The 20,278-nt window shown below is 37.3% G+C and overlaps 1 long non-coding RNA gene across 1 annotated transcript in view; it reads right to left on the bottom strand.

Annotated features, from left to right (window-relative positions):
* The window catches only part of LOC120075172 (uncharacterized), a 37,299-nt gene extending 17,800 nt beyond the window's left edge, over positions 1-19,499 (bottom strand). Inside the window, exon 1 of the long non-coding RNA XR_005481207.2 lies at positions 19,330-19,499. This is a non-coding gene — a long non-coding RNA (uncharacterized LOC120075172). The remainder of the gene's footprint in view (positions 1-19,329) is intronic.
* Between the last annotated feature and the right edge of the window lie 779 nt (positions 19,500-20,278).

The following is a 20,278-nucleotide window of genomic DNA, read 5'->3' as shown; positions in this document are numbered from 1 at the left end:
TCAAATTGTAGTAGCTCACACATAATTCCACTTTTCTTCAACTTAATTAGTCAACCATTAGCTATGATTCATGTAGTGATTCAGTTTTCATGATCTTCATGCAATAAAGCTTAGAAGGTCTGAGTGGAAACGACATGCAAATCACTAAAAATTGCTGAGAATTTTCAGAGGTTGAAGAAGGTCTTCAACCAAAGCAAACCAGTGACCTCTTCTCCTTTATTCCATAATTCAAGCTTGTTTTGAGTCCCACAACTCAATCTAAGGCTCCAAGAGAATAGTAGAAAAGACCTTGTGGTGGTTCACATCCAAAGGAAGGGAGGATTGCAGGTGGAGTTCGTGATTCAAAGGTACTTCAAAGGTTAAAGTTGAAACCCTGTTTTTAGTTTATGAGCATGTTGAGTTTGAAGCCAAAATAAATGAATTAAAATGCTTATGATCCTGTTTTGCTTCTGTTGCTTGGTTTCTAGATCCAACAATTGGTATGAAAGCATAATTTAGGCATTCAATTCGGTTTAACTTTGGCTTGGTGGGTTTTTTCATAAGTTGAATGAAAATGACGAACTGGTATGGTTTTTCTGAGTTTTGGTATTGTTTTCTCTTCAATTATATTGTAATTCTTGTAATTGGTTCTTGTTTGGTGAGCCTTAATGTGTGTTTAAGTGTCTGTAACTCGATTGGAGTTGAAAATAGGTTGTAATTGAAGAAAGATGTGAAGAAGGTCGAGCAGCAGAAACTGGATTTTCAACCACTGTCCAATACTCGATGCTCAATGCTCCAAAACTCGATGCACGATGCCATATTCGATGAGCAACTCAATGGTATTTGGTGAAATACTTGATGCATGATGACCATACTTGATGGTACTCGATGCTCATACTCAATGGTATTTTTTGAAATAATTGATGCATGATGTGATACTCGATGGTACTCGATGGCATACTTGATAGCATTTAATGAAATACTCGATGCACGATGGTACTCGAGGGCATACTTGATGATCAATGGCATACTCGATGCTTGATGGTATTCAATGATTTTTTCCCGGTTCAACACAGTTTTGAGCATTGGAGGTTCGGTTCGAGAGGTTCAGTCCCGGTTCAAGGCGATTCGAGCAATCCATAAGTGTTTTGGAGCCGATTTTTTTTTAAATTTTGTAATAATTAGGCATTTGCTTGCTTGGAAATGCCAAAACTAAAACCATATCAGTTTTTTTTAATTATTTATGCATGTGATGTATGTTATAATTAAATAAATCTTCTATGTGCATAAAGTATGCCATGTAGATTTAAAATCTCTTCATAGGAAGCATGTTACATGCATTGAAAGTATGTTATAAAGTGTTTTAATATATAGTATGCATGTATAGGGTTTCAAATTTTTTAATACAAAAATTATATTAAATGTTGAATGCCTTTTATGTTTGTTATGGATGCTTAGCATGTCTAAAATTTTGTAAGTTGTTATAAGATTGGGTTAGACATTTAAAATCCATAACAAATATAAGTTGCATGCTCACATAGATTGATCACCTATTTTAATAGTTAAAATAGGCCTACATCTTGTAAAATATAGTTACAAACTCAACTGGTATATAATCCTGTCTAAGGCTAGGGGTTCTTAAGTTGACGGTCTACGGAACACCTCCTTCTACCTGGGGATTATGGCTAAATAATTAAGTGTTGTTAACCAGTTTTATGAGCAATACATGAGCGGTATGAGGTTTTAAAACTGGTTTATCACCTAAACATCATAGATTAAACCCAAATATAAACGTTTACTTGGATAAGAACCTAGACTTAGTTTTTTAATTAGCCAGAACAAACCTAAGTAAAGATATACCCAAATAAATGTTAGGGCAGTTCAATGAGAGTTTAATAGCATATATGATATGTTATTAGAACACTTCAGTGGGAATTTAAGAATGCTTCAATGAGAGATTAATAACATATACGATATGTCATTTTTAGCTCTCGTGTCCTTAAGAATTCATAATCAAGATTCATGTTTTGCTTTGTATCACCCTGGGAGTGACATCCATTCGGAAAGTGAGTACATGAATCAAGATTTTGGTGAATAGGGGAGGTTGTTCATTGTAAAATCAAATGTAATGTTTTTATTTTAATTCCCACGTCCCAAGATGTTCAGATTGTGAGGTTCACGTAACACTAGGTGTCACCCTAGAGTGACCTCCATTCAAAAAGTGTTTGCGTGAATCAATATCAAGGTGAATGAGGGGAAGTTGTTCAATGTAAAATCAAATATATGATATATTGATTTCTACTCTCACGTCCCTGGAAAGTTCACACCGTGAGATTCATATGACACTTCATGTCACCTCAGGAGTGACCTCCATTCGGAAACTGTTTGTATGGGTCAATATCAAGGTGAATGAGGGAAGTAGTTCATAGTAAGTGGGTGAAAGATATGTGTCAATGTGTCCTATGGTCTCTTTCGTTTGTTTGGATTGTGAGATTCCAACGTTGCGCCTGCTTGTTGTCTTTAAGTTTGCCTTGCTAGTCGTTTAGCGATGGCTATCTCTTTGGAGGGTTGTAACATGGGATTCAGAATAACCCAAACTTCAGAAATTGATAGGATTTCTTAGGTTGTTTTCCAACTTTGACTTTCCACTTTGGTAGTATTGTTGGAAATGGAGGGTTACACTTACGGAATTACTAAAGTGCTAGTAAGTTCTGACAAAAAATGGTAACTAAATGACTATTGGAATATGAGTTATATTATGAAGATAGTATTTAGTCAAGAATGTCTTCCTTTAGTGAAGGAGTATTTGACTATCCCTTGGTAGCACCTATTCTGACTCACTATAGTATCGTTGCAGAAATAATGAAATTTTTGGTACAATATTACTTTTCCAAAACATGATTAGGTTTAAAAGCAATGAAATTTGATTATATTTTCATAATGACGAGTAATTTAGTACAACTATTAGCTTCTGATAAAATTACTAGAGATAATTATGCTACATGGAAATCAAACCCAAATACAATACTGGTGATAGATGACCTACGGTTTGTTTTAACAGAGGAGTGTCCTCCCATTCCTAGTTCGGGATGCATACGATAGATGGATAAGGGCTAACGAGAAAGCCTGTGTCTATATTCTTGCCAACATATTTGATGTATTGATCAAGAAACATGAGAGCATGAGTACTACCAGGGAGATTATGCAATTTCTATGTGGGATGTTTGGACAACCGTTATTCTCCTTGAGGCATGATGCTATCAAATACGTTTACAATTGTCGTATGAAAGAAGGAGCCTCTGTTAGAGAACATATCCTAGACATGATGGTCCATTTCAATGTAGAAGAAGTAAACGGTATTGCCATTGATGAGAAAAGTCAAGTTGGTTTTATTCTTGAATCTCTTCCGAAGAGTTTCTTGCAAATCTGTATGAATGTGTTGATGAATAAAATAGAGTATAACTTGATTATGCTTCTTAATGAGCTACAAGCTTACCAGACCATGATGAGTGCTAAAGGATTGGAATCAGAAGTAATGTTACTACTACTGACAAAAGAAGATCAACCTCTAAGAAGCCTGATATTGCCTATTCTTCAAGGAATAAGAGTATTCTGGTAAAGAAGAATAAGGGGAAAGGGAAGAAGAAACCTACTGGCAGAAAGGGCAAGGCAAATGTCGTAGATAAAGGAAAATGTTTCCACTACAGTGAAGAAGGGCACTGGAATAGAAACTGCCAACAATACCTTGGGGAGAAAAGAGCAAAGAAAGCAATACAAGGAAACTAGCTCTTTGTAAACTCTAAGTTTTGAACAGGGGAGTATTTCTCAAAACAACTAGTGGGAGATGCAGTTGTTGTTAGAAGATAAAATTGTTTACTTTTATTACTATAATGAAAGATCTTTTATCTTTTGTAAGAAACATATTGCGTATAAACCTTTGTTATAAATGAAATGTTCATTAGCAAAAGTTATATTTGTTCTACTCTATAGCAACTTTTGTTAGAACCAACCAAGTTAAAAGCCATTTAGATATTTAAAATGGCTAGAAATCAATAAAGGCAAATAGTTATTTAACCAAAATGATAAGTTTAAAACACTTGAAGAGTTCAAGGTGTATAAAACTTGTTAGGTAAAATAAATTTGGAATACTTCGATTGGATCAAAGTAAAGAAAATAGAGGGTTTGAGATTTCTAGAGCTATTTTGATAGAACAAGAAATTCAGTGAAAACTCTCTACACCTAGTTTCCTTAATTGTTTTAAACATCGTTCATTTTTAAAGGTATTTTCTAAAACTCCATATGAGATGTGGAGGACTCATAAAATTTTTCTATGAGATGTAAAAGATGTTTACATAATCTAGAGAATAGATCGACACATATGTTAGTGTCAAGACCTAAAGTATTGGAATACTATTCAAATAGTATGCCTATTTGTAGGCAATCCAAAAGTAGTATATTTTTCCAAGAAATTGAAAATCAAGTGTTTATGTTGACAAATACCAAATTTTTTGAAACAAAATATACGAGATCACCATGTATAATTTAATTTCCATAAAAGCAAGTGTATATCAATAAGAGTTATTGATTAAAATTGACATTATAAACAAAAGTTGTTTGGACAGGTCATATACATCTTACTCAAAGAGACGAGAGTACCTCGATGTAGTGGGAGGAATGTATGACAACCTAACCATTATTTGGGTTTAGTGGAAACTCAAGTCATCAAGTCTTAGTGACAGTATTGAGAATCAAGAGTTGTGAAAATAAGATGCATTCCCTATATATTTTAATATGAAGTCCATTGTATAATAACGTGTTTACAACGATTCTCTTGGCTAAAGGTATATAACCTTGGGCAAGTGGGAGAAGAACTTATGGAAGTTTTAGTCCAAGTGCAAGTTTTTTGGGTTTTATGTCCTAAAACTCATGGTTTGTAAACAATAAACTTATTCTGAAAATTCAACAAGTTGTTATTGAATAAATGAATTGCTTATTTCGTTTTAGAAATAAATCTAATAAACTAAAAGATTCATGACTATTATATGAGTACTTGAACTTTATGTTGAGACATAAAAGTGAATCAGATTCGAGTAAATAGTCAAAATGGTCTATAGTACATGAATAAGGTAGAGTGCCTTATTCTGATAACACTATCAGATGCAGCCCGCTCTATAGTTATTACAAGAAGTTGTAAAGTACTACAGACAAAGTGATCCTAATTCATACATATGATGACATGACGAGTGGGGGTGTCCTGTGCGATGAGTTTGCACAACATCAAACCACGAGATAAGTCATTCTTACTTTACAATGTTGTTTACCGTTTAAGATTGACTATTTCACAACGATGACCTAAGTAATTTGACCTTAATTCTGAGCTAACTATGAACTTCTGTTTATTTGAGATTATCTTTAGATTTGCATAGGTGAGAGTTTACTCAACAGCGCCGACTCAATAAGCCTCCTATTTTAGGGGTAAGACCGGGTACATAGGGTGCAAGATGGAATTCACTCCTACCCGTTTTAGGTATAGTAGAGAGGTTGTTCCCTTAAGTACTGACTCTGGGTCTTGAACAAAGGGCCCCACCCTTTTATTGGTCCAAGAGGGACTCGGTTTGATGATCGAATCACAAACTAATTGTTCATTAGAGGATCAATGGGACTTAAGAAATAAGAGGTAATTTCGGGGGTAAAACAACCTTTTGACCTAGTCGTTATGACGAATAACCTATGTAGGGTTTGAAGGATCTCCTACCGAAAAGTTCCATGAGCACGTTCGGATCATTTCGATCTCACAATGACCGAAATACAACAATATACATTCATACGTATAGTTATGCAAACAAATCTTAATTAATGAGATGCTATGAACAACAAAATAACAAGGGAATTAGTTGCCATACCAGTTGAAGACAGTCTTTAAACTTCGGAACTCAATGCAGCAGAACCCTCCATGTGATCTACCAATGCCCAGTTGCAGCGTCAACAATAGTAGCACGAACAATCGCACAAACACGAACGCCATGGGGATTGTTGGGGTTAATGCTCTAAAATCTCGTGTTCTGTAGTTTGTAAATAATATATTCGAACACCAGTGATTGTTTATATATGATATTTACTTCACATCTTGTTTTCTTGCTCGGTTATTTGTTTTAATTTTCTTTACCACAAACCAATAAACATAAAATCCCTGGTTATCTGTATGTGACTCAAGCATGTATGTGGTGACATACAAGTGGATCATGTCTTGAGTGATAACCAAAATCGTCTGTAGTATATGGATATAGGAAGGAAACCTTATCCTGGTAATGTTACGGATGCGGCCCGCTTTGTGGAATAGTCACAAGTGTTGTGACTTGCCACAGATGGTTTGATCCTAATCATTCGTGTTGGGGACATGCGAGCGGGGGCGTCCTATACAAAGAGTTTGTATGAGACCTGACCACGAAGTGTTAATATCTCGTTATATAACATAGATGCTGAGTGAGTTGGGAACTCCTGTCATTGAGGGTGGTTCTTTGATTTTTATGGGTACGAGTGGACAAGTCGTCGATTCAAACCTATCATTTTCGGGATTTGTCAAATTTGGGAGCTAGCAACTCAGCTACACAAGATGAATTCACTCCTTCCCCGAGGCAGGGGTAAGTAGATAGATGGCTATCTTATGGGCTGATTCTGGGGGTTGAACGATATGGCACCACACACCTTCTCTTGGCCCGAGAGGTGTTCACACATAGTTGGACTATATTGTATTGTTCATTAGAGGAATTAGTGGTACTTAAGAAGTGAGATGTAACTACAGGGGTAAAATGGTAAATTGGCCCAAGTATACTTACGAGCATCTATGAAGGGTCATCGTACTCATGATTGGTTATATCCGATGGACACAGAAATATATCTATGATAAGAAGAGTTCAGCTATTGGTCTTTAGTGGAGTCACTGACAATTAATGGATGGTGAATCTCGTGGCTAAAGAGTTTAGACAGCTATTCACGTATCGTTGGAGCTCCACAGGTTTATTAGGTCACCTGGGTAGCTTGGATAAAGTCGAGAACCAGTGTTTGGGTTAATTTGAAATGTTCAAATTGACTAGAGAAGGTTCAATTATATATGATATAATATGACTGGTTAATTATATAAGATATAATTGGCTAAATATATGAGATACATTATTTTGAAGGAAATTAGATATAAATATGATTTATATCAAGTAGAGGAGAAAATACTATAGTAGATATATGTTATCAAACTATAGGATATAAATATAATATGATTATATTTATTAATTAAATTAATTGATTATTTATTTGATAATTAACCGATTAATCCACGTTCGGACGTGGGAAGTTGGGGCTACGAAGGTTATGGTAACCGGTAGGCTAAAGCTTTAAAAATCATTTTCATTTGATTAATTATTTAGTCGTGCATTCGTATCGCCTGCGCCTAAAAAGAATCCGTGAAAGACTATCGCGAGAGCCTATACGATAGAAGCTCGGTAGTCTAAACGATCGTCTAGTTCACGCGTTCTCTAAATGATCATCTACATCTTTCTTAAACGATCGTTCAATTTTTGCTAAACGATCGTGTAGCTCTACTATATGATAAGCATTTCCGCTATATGATAGTAGAGTTCATCTCCCACTTGCTTATTGTCTACAGGACGTCTTCTCTTCTGTCCTCTACCAAACTCACTAGAGCCCACTCTTTGGGTTTTTGACGTCGAGGATACCTGGGTTTATCTTGTGGTGGTTTCGTCCCCGCGGCATTGTTCGTGTACGTTCAGATCGTGCTATTACAGTCGACAGACTCGCTGGATGTTGGTAGATCGGTGGGAGGTTTTCAACTACTTTGGGTTCACACATACGAAGACAGTCTTCATTTGGTATGAGCCTTTTTCCTTGTTAATGTTTGTATTCTGAGTATGCCGATTATGAGTTTAATATACATAACTGTTTGTATGGAATGTATATTGTTTATGTTTCGGTCACTGTGAAATCGGAGCAATCTAAGCTGGCTCATGGAACTCTTGGTATGAGATCATTCAATTAGTATCAGAGCTAGGTTCAAACTAATGGAGGAGACCGTAGGACAATGTTGACACATTTCCTTCACCACTTACTATGAACCACTTCCCTCATTCACCTTGTTATTGACCCATGCAAACACTTTCCGTATGGAGTAGTCGAGGTAAAATCGACAAGAAGCAGAGCATGGATCTCACGGTGTGAACTCTTGAGAACGTGAGAGCTAATAACTATATATTGTTAATCTCCCACTAAAGTGTTCTAAATGTTTGGGTAATTTACTTAGGCATGATGGCTAATTTCATACAACCTAAGTCTAAGTAGTTTTTCCAAATATAACTCTTATAATTGGATTTAACCTACAATGTCTAGGTGATAAACACTTTTATTGCCTCACATCGCTCATGCAAACTAATAAAATTAGTTAACAACTCTCAATTGTTCGGTCATAATCCCCAGGTAGGAGGTGTTCCGTAAACTGTCAACTTAAGTACCCCCAGCCTTAGACAGGTTTATGGACCGATATGAGTTTGTAACCGTATTTTATAAGGCAACAATCTATTTTAACGATTAAAATTTGGTTGTTAACCTACGTGAGCATGCAACTATTCTTTGTTATAGATTTTAAACATCTAACCAATTTTATAACAACTTACAAAATTTAGACATGCTTAAACATCCACAACATTCAACAAAGGTATCTAATATAACTATTATATTAAACATAACCCTAACATGCATACTATATATTATAACAATTATAGCATACTGTCAATGCATGTAACATGCTTCCTACAGTGCGGTTGTAAATCTACATGGCATACTTGATGGGATTGGTGTCCTAATTCTCCCGAAGTCTCGTTGTTTTGTAAAGATACACATTGTTCAATGAATAAAATAAGTGTTATTTAATTTTGACATTTACTCATATCCAATAAACAAAGCTCCTTAGTTATCTTATGTGAACTTAAGCATGTATATGTGATATATAAGTGGATCATGCCTTAAGTGATTACCGAAATCGGTCTGTAGTATAAAGATTAAGGTGGGATACTCGATCTTGGTGATACTATGGATACGGCCTGCTTTGTAGAGATTTGCAAGTGTTGTAAACAACTATAGATGGTAGATCCTGACCATTCATGTGGAGATGTGGAGTAGAGGTGTCCTATACAAAGAGTTTGTATAAGATCTGGACCACGAGATGACTAGATTCTGTATATAACGTCGTTCATACTAGAGACTTGCATCTCACCTAAACAACCATAGGTGACACGACCTCAATCCTGGGTGTTTTGGGAACTCTTGCCTTTAAGGGCGGTCCTTTGATTAGTATGGGTGAGATTGGCCAAATTGCCAACTCAACATGCCTACCTTTTTGGAGACTTGTCTGATCTGGGAGTTGAGAACTCAATCCACAATATGGAATTCACTCCTTTCCCGAAGTAGGGATAAGTAGAGAGATTGCTCCGTGAGGGCTGATTCCGGGGCTTGAACATAGTGGCCACAACTTCTCTTTGGAAGAGAAAACTGAGTCATAGTAGGACTATGACTTATGTTCACTAGATGGATCAGTGGTACTTAAGGAGACAAATGTAACTACAGGGGCATAACAGTTATTGGCCCAGCTGTACTTACGAGTGATCTGTGAAGGGTTGTCAAACTGTTGATTGGTTACGATGGACACATAATATATCTGTAGTAATGAGAGTTCAGTTGTCGATCTTTAGTGAAGTGCCTGGCAGTTAACGGCGTGACTAAAGAGTTTAGTCAGTTATTCACGTACCGTTGGAGCTTCGAAGCTACAGGTCCATGAGGTCCCCTTGGTAGCTTGGATTCATTTGAGGATCAGTTCTTGGTGTTGATTTGAAATGTTCAAATTGACAAGAGGTATTTTGATCATATATGATATAATCGATATGATGTATGAGATACATCTATTGGAGGATTGATGTAAATCAGATTTACATTAAGTACCATGGAATAGAAAAAGAACTATGGTTTATATGTTTGATGAGATGAAATATTAAAACTATATGTTATAAATATAGTATGATAAGTAGGTTATCATTTATGTTTATAAAAATATTAATTATTAGATAATTAATTCTTTTTCTTTTAAATAACCAAAGTAGTGGGCGGTTATTGGATCATGGTAACCGTGAGTTTAAAAGGAAAGTGGTTTCCTATTTTGAAAAGAAGTTTTTACAAACATTTGAAAAGGTTTTTGAGTTTTCTCTCGCGAAAAAGAAACTCACGCGTCGTCAAGTAAATTCGGATTTACTAAAGTATGGCTGGGCGAGCTAAATGATCGTTTAGTGGCGATCTAAAGGATCGTGCAGTATTTACTAAATGATCGCATAGCTTTGCTAGACGATCGCTGGCCCAAGGTAAACAATCGTGTAGAGTCTATAGGCGACAGACTAAGCTAAACGATAGAGCTAAACGATCGCATAGCTTTTGCTAGATGATCACATAGCTTTATCTAAACGATTGGGCATCGACCTATACGATAGGTCTCCACCATCTCCCACTTGCCCAGTCATGTACGCGATCGTTGTTTCCTCCTGTCGTTTGCCTCATACCAAGTCTAAACAGAGCCCACCCTCTGGATTCTCACATCGAGAATACCAAGGTCGCCTTGTTGGTGGTGTCAGACTCAACTCGACACTGTTGAGGTTTTCTGGAGGTCGTTCATGGTGTTGTGGAGGCCGTTCATGTTGCGGAGGAGTTCGTGACCGAGGAGATCGTTGAGGACGAGCGCGAAGTGTTCGTGTGGTGTGCATGCTGTGTTGTGATCGTGTAGATCGAGCACTCCTGGTTGCTGTTGTTCAATCAGAGTCGCGCAACGGAGCGTGGAGACATTTCCTCATATGTGCATAAAGTTTGATCTCTGTTTATTTGTTGTTCATGCTGTAATTTCTGGATTGTAATTGTATAACCGTTTGTTTTGAAGTTGATTGTAAACATATGTTAATTCATGATTGTAATTTGGAATAGTCTTGTTCCGCTACTCATGGAAATCTCGTTTCCAATTTCCTTCAATTGGTATCAGACCCAGGTTCTCTGATATTCCAAATTACAGATCTGAATTAATTGTTTTTTCAGTTGCGGTGGGTTTCTGCATTTGTGGTTAACTGTTATGCATTTGTGGATGATTTTAATGAGCCTTACGGGTTTGATTGCCTTTTTGTTAAACTTTTGATATTACAAAGTGTTAATTGTAAGGGCCTCTGTGTTTTGTGCAAAATTAACTTTGCAATCGAGTCTGTAATTCGAAATGTTTAAGTTCGTCGAGTCGTTCGTGATGAAGCTTTGGTGCATGGCAATGCAGTTCTCAACGAAGAAGAAGACCAAGCGTTGGTCGGATCGTGTAGCCTCAGGTAAACGATCATTGAGATTTAACTAAGTGATCTTTTAGATATTTTATTCTAGACGATCGTGTAGTATTTTCTAATCGATTGTTTAGCTAATGCTAAGCGATAGGGTAAATCGTTTACCAAATCGTGTAGTGTTGGTTGCATGATCGCGTAGGCGTTGGAGGTAGGCGATTGTAGTAGGAGCATGCGATGCTCATCGTTTGTAGAAGGTACGTGCTAGACGATCGTGTAGTTAGCAAGCTTTATAGCTTAGTTACTACCTATGCAATCGCGCATATGCGATACGGAGATGCTAGCTAAGCAATCGCTTAGGCGATGGTGCTTCGCAGCATCGTAGTCGCTTAGACGATCACGGAAGGTGGGCGCTGTGCAGAGCGCGCTAAGTGATCGTGTGCTTCAGGCTTCATCACTCAGTAAAGGTACACGATCGTGTAGTAATAACTAAACGATCGTTTGGATTTTTCTAGACGATCGTATAGTAAATGCTAAATGATCGTTTAACTCTGGGAGTGCAGGTAAGCAATAGAGCAAAGTGTTTGTTTTATCGTGTAGACGATCGCAGGGTGCTTTTTACACGATGGTTGGAGAAGCGATACTTTGCTGAGCGGTTCAAGACGCGGTTCGCCTGTTTGAACTGAAGACTCCTTGTCTTTGTAATAGTTAGCTTTATTTTTTGTGTTTTAAGGCAATTTTACCCGGTTCATTAACTTTGATTGCTTATACATGCGATGTACGGTACTTATATGCCAAAGTGTTTGTCATATAGTTAAAAACCCACCTTAGGTTGTGCAGTTATTCATGCATCATGTATTTTAAATATTATAATCTTGCATGAAGAAATTACTTGAAAGCATGAGCATGCATCATGAAATATAAGAGTTATATTTTGCATGCATTGAGCATTATCATGCATCATCCTTTTATTATATTGTTATAGTCTAAGGGTGAATGGAAACATGTTTTGCTTGTTTCGTTGCTGTTTTGTATAAGTGTTATATAAAAGAAGTAGCAATGAATGGACAATGCATTGAGCATGACACTTAGGTTGTTTATAATCGTTATGAATGCCTTGCATGTGTTAGCTTCGCATTGTGGTTGGTTTCCGTCTATAAATGTTATAAAGGAAATTAGACCTAAAAATCAATAATTCAAAGTTGCATGCAGATTTAGGGTGAACTCAAATTTTTTTTAAAGGGTTTTAAAATTGGATTGAGATAGACCTAAGTTCAAGTGGTTCTAAAGAGTTTAGTAACCTAGATTAATCTTTTAAAATCGGTTTAATAGGATTAAATTGGTTGGAATAAAAGATTAAATTTATTATAAACCTATCTATAAGGGACCTTTTGTCTAAGGCGGGTTCTGGCTAGGGTGGGATTCTTAAGTTGACAGAAATGTAACACCCCAACCTGGGAACCTACCTGAAAAGTGAATTAGATAGATTTTCAACAAACATGCGACGTTTTGGTGAAAGACTCCGTTAAAGAGTTTAATGGATGATGATCAAAAGTTGTTCAACTATCCAAGGTAAAAGTTACTCTTTGAGAAAACCTAAAAGTCACTTAGTTAAAATCCTTAGCCATGTTTTTTCTAAGTAAGCTAAACCCTAGGTTATAAAATACTCAGTGGGAGGAGGAGGCGTATCAGATATGTCTATGATTCCATTCACGTTTCTCCCTGTATGTTCACACCATAAGATTCATGCTTGGCCTCGAGATGCCCAGGATGCATCCCTCTTATGATGGTATTTGCATGAGTCAATATCAAGGTAGACGGAGAGAGTATTTATAGTAAGTGGGTGAAGGGTGTATGTCAACACGTCCTATGGTCTCTGTCATTGGTTCACACCGTGAGATCATTCTGTATGCCCTCGTGTCACCTTGGAAGCGGCCCCCTTAGGATGGGTTTTGTGCAGTTGGTCAATATCAAGGTGAACTCCAAAAATGGATAGGGTCACTTTAGGTTTTTCCCTAATAAGATTTTTTCCCTTCGGATTGGCCTTTTGGGACAGACCTCTAGGGCTTAAAATGGCGGGTCACAATTACGGGAGATTTTTAAGTAAGTTGATAATCCCTTGGCCAAATCAATGATGGCTAGTCATTATAGGAGCAAGAGTTATTCTAGTATTAATGACTGGTTGAGATCTTCTCAATTCAGAGGAGGGGTAACTGACCTCCCTTAAGTGGCTTTGTCCTAAACCTCTGAAGCGTCATTGCGAAACTAGATGTCACACGAGGTTCATGTTAGTTTTGCTAAAATCTTATTGGATGTTGTTTTGTTTTACAACGGGTATTTGCTTAAAACCTAACGTAGGTCAATGTGTTTTTCTTTTCAGCAACTCGTTAGTATTTTCGTTTAAATCTTTTAAAAATGACCGATTACTTATAGTGGAAAGAATCGTGTGAAAAAAATTTCGTGGCAAACGAACTCCATCCCACCACTCTCCAAAAGAGGAGATAAGATAGTAAATATGATTTATTGGTCTTGGAGACATGTCTGGTAGAGAATGATGATTCTACCTGGATCCTTGATTCAGGTGCTACCAATCATGTCAGTTCCTCTTGCCAAGGATTCAGTTCCTGGAAAACGTTGCCACAGAGAGAGATGACTCTTCGAGTCGGTACTGGTGAGGTTGTTTCAACTGTTGCTGTAGGCAGGCTAAAGTTATTTGTTGACAGGAAACATTATCTGTTACTAGATAATGTTTTTATAGTTCCTCATATTAAGAGGAACTTAATCTCGGTTTCTTGTCTCATTGAACAAGGCTATACCGTCTCCTTTTCTGAGAATAAAGTGTTTATTTTCAAGAATGGAATGGAGATTGGTTATGGTTCAATGGAAAATAACTTATATGTACTAAGGTCATTAGTCATAAAAGCCTTGTTTAACACTGAAATGTTCAGTACGGCAACAACAGCTAAAAGACCAAAAGTTTCTCCAAAGGAAAATGCCCATCTTTGAATTCTAAGGTTAGGTCACATCAATCTCAATAGAATTGAGAAGTTGGTGAAAAGTGGACTTCTAAAGAGTTTAGAAGAAAACTCCATGCCGGTATGTGAATCATGCCTTGAAGGCAAGATGCAGAGTCAAGGGATCCTTAGAGCTTGTACATTTAAGCCTTTGTGGTCCGATGAATGTTAGAGCTCAAGGTGGGTATAAATATTTCATCTCTTTCATAGATGATTATTCAAGGTTTGGGTATCTCTTCCTAATGCAACGTAAGTCTGAAGCCCTTGACAAGTTCAAGGAGTATAAGGCTGAAGTTGAAAACTTATTAGGTAAGACGATAAAAACACTACAATCTAATCGTGGTGGAGAGTATATGGACCTCCAATTCCAGAACTATATGATTGAACATGGGATTGCGTCCCAACTCTTGGCCACTGGTACACCTCAGCAGAATGGCATATCAGAAAGGAGAAACAGGACCTTGTTGTACATGGTTCGGTCTATGATGAGTTATGCTCATCTTCCAAACTTATTTTGGAGTTATGCAGTGCAGACTGCATGTTATATCTTGAACAAGTTCCCTCGAAAAGTGTTTCTAAAACACCTTTTGAGTTATAGAGAGGCCATAAAGGTAGTTTACTCCACTTCAGGATTTGGGGTTATCCGGCATATGTGCTAGCGACTAACCTAAAGAAGTTGGAACCGCGTTCGAAGGTTTACCTCTTTGTGGGCTACTCCAAGGAAATGAAAGAGGATACTTTTATGATCCAAGTGAGAACAAAGTGTTTGTTTCCACTAATGCTATCTTCTTGGAAGAAGATCACATGAGGGATCATAAGCCACGAAGTAAACTCGTTTTACGTGAGATCTCAAGTGAGACAGAGACTGTTGAGGGTTCAACAAGAGTTTTTGAACAGGCCGACAGATCAATAAGAGTTTTTGAGGTCGGGATGTCTAGTCAACCAACTCCAGAGATGAGACTGCCTCGACATAGTGGAAGGGTTATGAACCCACCGAATCGCTGTATGGGTTTGACTGAAGGCCATAACATCATTATGAATGATGGGGTCGAGGATCCGTTGTCTTTTAAGGAAGCAATGGTGGATGTTGACAAAGATGAATGGGTCAAGACGATCCTCAAGTGTCTTCGAAGAACGAGGGTCTACATACTTGTGTATGGAGCTAAGGATCTGATCCTTATAGGATACAACGTTGCTGATCCTTTTACAAAGGCCCTCACGACTAAAGTGTTCGAGGGTCACCTGGATAGTCTGGGTCTGCGGGACATACGACATCTTGTCTAGGGCAAGTGGGAGATGATACTGGGGTATGCCCTAGTTTATTGTATATTGTACAGTTTTATATCGTATTGTACATTATTCTCCCGAGTCATTAGGAAAAATGGGAGATTGTTGGGATTGGTGTCCTAATTCTCCCGGAGTCTCGTTATTTTGTAAAGATAAACATTGTTCAATGAATAAAATAAGTGTTATTTAATTCTGGCATTTACTCATATCCAATAAACATAGCTCCTTGGTTATCTTATGTGAACTTAAGTATGTATATGTGATATACAAGTGGATCATGCCTTAAGTGATAACCTAAATCGGTCGGTAGTATAAGGATTAAGGTGGGATACCTGATATTGGTGACACTACGGATACGGCCTACTTTGTAGAGATTTGCAAGTGTTATAAACTACTACAGATGGTAGATCTTGACCACTCATGTAGAGACGTGGAGTGGGGGTATCCTATACAAAGAGTTTATATAAGACTTGAACCACGAGATGACTAGACTATGTATATAACGCTGTTGATACTAGAGACTTGCATCTCACCTAAACAACCATAGGTGACACGACCTCAATCCTGAGTGTTTTGGGAACTCCTGCCTTTGGAGGCATTCCTTTGATTAGTATAGGTGAGAGTGGCCAGATTGCCAACTCAACATGCCTACCTTTTTGGGAACTTGTCTGATCTAGGAGCTGGGAACTCCATCCACAATATGAAATTCACTCCTTTCCCGAAGCAGGGATAAGTAGAGAGATTGCTCCCTTAAGGGCTGATTCCGGGGCTTGAACATAGTGGCCACAACTTTGCTTTGGAAGAGAAGACTCCGTCATAGTAAGACTATGACTTATGTTCACTAGATGGATTAGTGGTACTTAAGAAGACAGATGTAACTACAGGGGCATAACGGTTACTGGCTCAGCTATACTTACAAGCGATCTGTGAAGGGTTATTGCACTGCTGATTGGTTAAGATGGACACATAATTTATCTGTAGTAAGGAGAGTTTAACTGTTGGTCTTTATTGGAGTGTCTGGTAGTTAACGGATGGTGGATCCCATGACGAAAGAGTTTAGTCAGTTATTCACGTACCATTGGAGCTGCGGAGCTACAGGTCCATGAAGTCCCCTTGCTAGCTTGGAATCATTTGAGGATCAGTTCTTAGTGTTGATTTGAAATGTTCAAATTGACAAGAGGTATTTTAATCATATATAATAATGGGTATGATGTATGAGATACATCTAGTGGAGGATTGATGTAAATAAGATTTACATTAAGTACCATGGAATAGAAAAAGAACTATGGTTTATATGTTTGATGAGATAAAATATTAAAACTATAGGTTATAAATATAGTATGATAAGTTGGTTATCATTTATGTTTATAAAAATACTAATTATTAGATAATTAATTCTTTTTCTTTTAAATAACCAAAGTAGTGGGTGGTTATTGGATCATGGTAACCGTGAGTTTAAAAGGAAAGTGGTTTCCTATTTTGAAAAGAAGTTTTTACAAACATTTGAAAAGGTTTTTGAGTTTTCTCTCGCGAAAAAGAAACTCACGCGTCATCAAGTAAATTCGGATTTACTAAAGGACGGCTGGGCGAGCTAAACGATCGTGCAGTGGCGATCTAAAGAATCGTGCAATATTTACTAAATGATCGCATAGCTTTGCTAGACGATCGCTGGCCCAAGGTAAACGATAGTGTAGAGTCTATAGGCGACAGACCGAGCTAAACGATAGAGCTAAACGATCACATAGCTTTTGCTAGATGATTGCATAGCTTTATCTAAACGATTGGGCATCGACCTATACGATCAGTCTCTGCCATCTCCCACTTGCCCAGTCGTGTATGCGATCGTTGTTTCCTCTGTTCATCTGCCTCATACCAAGTCCGAACAGAGCCCACCCTCTGGATTCTCACACCAAGAACACTAAGGTCACCTTATTGGTGGTGTCAGACTCAACTCGACACCGTCGAGGTTTTCTGCAGGCCGTTCGTGGTGATGTGGAGGTCGTTCATGTTGCAGAGGAATTCGTGACCAAGGAGATCGTTGAGGATAAGCATGAAGTGTTCGTGTGGTGTTCGTGCTGTGTTGCGGTCGTGTAGATCGAGTGCTCATGGTTACTGTTGTTCGATCAGAGTCGCGCAACAGAGCGTGGAGACGTTTCCTCATATGTGCGTAAAGTTTGATCTCTGTTTATTTGTTGTTCATGCTGTAATTTCTGCATTGTAATTGTATAACCGTGTGTATTGAAGTCGACTGTAAACATATGTTAATTCATGATTGTAATTTGGAATAGTCTTGTTCTGCTGCTAATGGAAATCTCATTTCCGATTTCCTTCAATATTGTATGCATATACATGAATTTATTTAATTATCACATACATCTCATGCATAAACAATTAAATACTAACTGTTATGGTTTTCGTTTTGGCATAAACAAGCAAACAGACAGCTAACTATTACAAACAGCTTCAAAACTATCTTTTAACCGCTCGAACTGCTCCAAATCGAACCCAAAACAACTTAAACCGGGCTAGACGAGTCTGAACCGGACCAACAAAGCCTAAACCGGACCAATCACAACCATTTGAGGCTGAACCGGATTGAACCTTGAGAAAATCGATCGAATCGGTTGCTTTCGGTCCAACCTCAATATGCTGCTAAAACCGATCATGTAATGCCTAGATGTAATCATCTAGTGTCATCGCCTGGGGTTGAGAGGAAGTACATGATCGTATAGTGTTCCTTGAAACCTGAACGATCGTTTAGCTCTATCGCATAGGACTAGACAATCGTTTAGTTCCATCGTAGTGCAATCGCTTAGCTCCATCGCATAGTACTAAGCGATCGCATAACACCATCGCCTAGTGCATTCAAGTCGTCGTTTAATATCCGCTCGCAGCTAAACGATCGCATAGCTCCATCGTATAGAACATCATCGCGTTGCATAGCATTTATCTACGCAATCGCGTAGCTCCACGACCAAACGAACGCTCATTGCTATCGCATAGCACTTCATCACGTTTAGTGCACATCATTGTTGAACGATCATATAGCGCCATCGTTTAGCAAAATCAACATATCGTCTAGTTTCCACAACAAAAACTAAACGATCGCGTAATGCTATCGTATAACGAATGAACACATCGCTTAGCTCCCCCAGGTACACGATAGTTTAGCATTCAACATCACAAGGACCAGCACATATTACTAAACAATCATCTAGCTTTTCTTCTCATTGTGTAACGTCTGGAGCTAAACGATTGTTTAGCAACTGGACCTCAGCAACAGATTTAAGCAGAAGCTGAAAAAGCTCGAATAGTAGCTCGACCTCTTTCGCTTGTTTCTTCAATTATATATTATTTCAACTCTAATAACTCTAAATAAATTACATACACTTGTAACACATAAATTCTCATCAAACAAGAGCCAAATACAAATTTAATTGAGAAACTAAAGAGAATTAAAATGCCAAAACAGAGAAAACCATAACAGTGCATCAGTTTCATATATCTCATGAAAAAACACCCACCTTACCGAAATTAGATCGAATTGAAAGCTTAAAAGATACTCTGATACCAATTGAAAGAGTTAAACAACATGTAGCGGAAGTATCAAGGATCCATAGGCTTTCTAATTCACTAATTTTAGCAAAAACTAAAGCATGCTCTTTTAAAAAAAATGGGTGTTTTGAACGTACCTTTGATGAACTCTCTAAGAAAACGTATGTTTAGCTCCTATCTTCACTTGTTATCAACGTGAACCACCTCAAAGTCTTCCCTACTATGCTCTTAGAGCTTTAGGTAGAGTTGTAGGACTCAAGAACAACTTGAAGATGTGAATAAACCAGAGAAACTCACAGCAGCCTGGCTGAAAAAGACAACTTCTTCTTCAGAAAAATCTCTTGAAATTCTGTATTATCTTTCTCCAACAACTCCAATCTTCTTTTTATATATTTGATAAACATGCAAAGAGATGAAGTGCATGGCTTGCAGCTCATGCTTGGAGAATCAAAGTAGAGAAGATAATGCTTTTTGTGTGAACATAAATATAATGATAATGGAAAAAACCCATTTTCCATTTTTGTGCAATATGTAAACGAATTTTCATTTTCCTTTTTTTAAAAAAATGATTTTAATTCAAAATTTTATTTTCTTAAATTAATTTCATAAACTAATTTTAAAAAATAATTAATTTAATATCAAATATTAAATTAATTTTTGCACAATAATCATCTTTATATATTTAAATATTTATTCTCTTGTTCTTTTTAATTTGAACGTTTGAAATTAATTTCTCAAGCTACCCTAAAGCTTATCTATTTACGAGCTAGTATGGGGACCTTGCGACCTATAGATCATGGGCTCCAATGATTCGAGATTAATCGGCTAAACTCATTAGTCCAATCTAACCCCTATTCGTTAACTAATGGGACACTCCACTATAGCCCATAGTTGAACTCCCCTCACTGTAGATATATTATGTCCACTTAATAACCATAATCAGTAAGTCGATCCTTCACAGGTTGTTCGTAATTACAGCTAGGTCAAAAATATCGTTTTACCCCTGTGACTACATCTTGTTCCTTAAGTTTCTACTAATCCTCTAATGAACAATTATGATTCATAATCTCTATGAATGCAATCCTT

The sequence above is a fragment of the Benincasa hispida genome, chromosome 4 (genome assembly GCF_027475165.1).
Source record: "Benincasa hispida cultivar pf3 chromosome 4, pf3_genome.v1.1, whole genome shotgun sequence".
NCBI classification, from domain to species: Eukaryota; Viridiplantae; Streptophyta; class Magnoliopsida; order Cucurbitales; family Cucurbitaceae; genus Benincasa; species Benincasa hispida.
The sequence above is the reverse complement of the archived record's forward strand: the minus strand, read 5'-3'. Positions and strand labels throughout refer to the sequence as shown.